The sequence below is a fragment of the Scardinius erythrophthalmus genome (assembly GCF_964197995.2).
Source record: "Scardinius erythrophthalmus genome assembly, chromosome: 17".
NCBI classification, from domain to species: Eukaryota; Metazoa; Chordata; class Actinopteri; order Cypriniformes; family Leuciscidae; genus Scardinius; species Scardinius erythrophthalmus.
In genome coordinates this window covers 1295528-1297782 of record NC_138237.1, presented here as the reverse complement: position 1 = coordinate 1297782, position 2255 = coordinate 1295528, and positions in this window count along the sequence as shown.

Below are 2255 nucleotides of genomic sequence, written 5' to 3'. Positions count from 1 at the left end.
GGAAGTGAACCGCAGGGTCACGACTCTGTCAGAACAAGAACAAACAACGTGATGGAGGCTGTTCTGCGATCAGCTCTAATTAGAAACTACACAAACATCACACCTTACGCTGGTGAAGCCCAGGTGGTGTGTGTGTGTGTGTGTGTGTGTTCAGCAAATGTGATTTGCTCTCAGTGTTTGGACACGTGTGTTATATTTCGGAGGATATTTCCCAAGGTTCCCCCAGAGGAGTTTAAAGCGCTCAAGCTCAAGGAACTGTAATGACAGTGAGCTGTTATGTCTTAGTTATGATTTATAACCGTGACAACCGACAGGCTTCCAAATAAATCCAGATTTCACATTCATTTTAAAACAATAACTAAATGTCACGCTGAAAGCTTAAACCTCAAACCTCACAGGAAAAAGTATTTTACACATTCAAACGGGTAAATGAATATTAGAATAAAGCAATAATTAATCCAAAAATGATGATTTACTCACCCTTCATGTTGTTATAAACCTGTATGACTTCAATTTGAGTTATTAATTCATTATACAAGATGTTTCGCAGGCTCAAATATAACATAAGTACCATAAATATGCTGTCTTCTGCAAAGAAAATGTTGTTATTCGCTGAATATCTTCCCATTTACTGTAGCTTTTTAATATGGAAGCCACATGAGAAATAAAATCATGCTTTGGTAAATGTTAATTATAACATGTAAAGTTGAAATTAGATGAAAATATTAGATGAAAAGTCAAAATTGACTGAAAAAGTCAGAAATATGACATTAAAGTTGAAATTGACAAGTTAAAAATATGACTTAAAAATCATGACAATGTAAAAAGTAATAATTATGACAAAAAGTTGGAATTATGACAGTAAAATTAAATTGACAGTCAAAATTATGACTTAAAAAGTTGAAATTGTGACAGTAAATCGAAATTGACAAAAAGTCAAAATTATGGTTTAAAATTCATTTCATTATTTTACTTTATTATTTTATTGATTGACATACCACGTCATAATTATGAGATAAAAAGCCAATATTAAAAAGTTTAAAATTATGACATATTTATGACACGAAAAGTCGAAATTTACATACTAAGTCATTTATTAGACAAAAAGTGATCATGACATAAAATGTCAAAATTATGACATACCAAGTCATTAAGAGATTAAAAAAATATATGCAATAAAATAATCGAAATTATGACTTTTTAAGTCACAGTTTCACCTTTTTAGCCATTTCGATTTACAATGTCATAATTTCAACTGTTAATAATTATGATTTACTTTACAAAAGCATGATTTTTTTTTTTTCTAATGTGGCAGAAATGGACTTCCATATCTCATCTCATGTGCATTTTCAAACTCGACACGTCATGCATGATCCAAATGCAAGATCATTTCATCATATGGAAAACAGCATTTGGTTAAACATGGCACTGAAATCCCGCGAGTGTGAATGATTCTGAGAGAGCTCTCCTGACGTCACCGCTGCGCTTGATCAACATTTCTCCAGAACCGCAGAGATCAGAATGTGGCCGCAGAAACTGCCAGGATTAATACGAGGGTAATGACTCGGTTTGGCAGCGAGCGACTGATCCACAGTGGAGTTCTCTGGTGTGCTCTAACATTTAATGCGAACCACTGCTGTGGACAGACTCGCATCAGCTGATGCTCACAGATGAAGAGCAACATCTCAGTGTTCAGAGCATCATAAAGCATGCAGAACGAGTCGAGCGAAGGAAAAGTGACGTCTGATGATCATCTCGCCGGCTCCACCTCGAACATCTGGAGCTGATCTACAGGGAACACTTACATTAGCGGATAACTCCGCCTGACAGCGCGCAGAGAGACATTTCAGTCCCTAAACACACAAAAACAGGATTATTCACAACACACGGGGAGAGAATTATCAGTCCAAACACAATCCTTCAAAACACACTCATTAGTGGAGCTCGTCAAGAATCACCGTTGATAGTTGTGATGCATTAAAGCGATAGTTCACTTCAGAATTACAATGTCTTGATAATTTACTCTCCCCCACGTCATCCGAGATGTTCTTTCTCTTTCTTCAGTGGAAAAGAAATGAAGGTTTTTGAGGAAAACGTTCCAGGATGTTCCTCCATATAGTGTCTTCAATGGGGTCCAACGGGTCGAAGGTCCAGATGTGAGTTTCAGTGCAGCTTCAAAGTCTCGACACGATCCAGCCGAGGAATAAGAGTCTCATCTAGACAAACCAGCGGACATTTTATACAGAAATAAACAT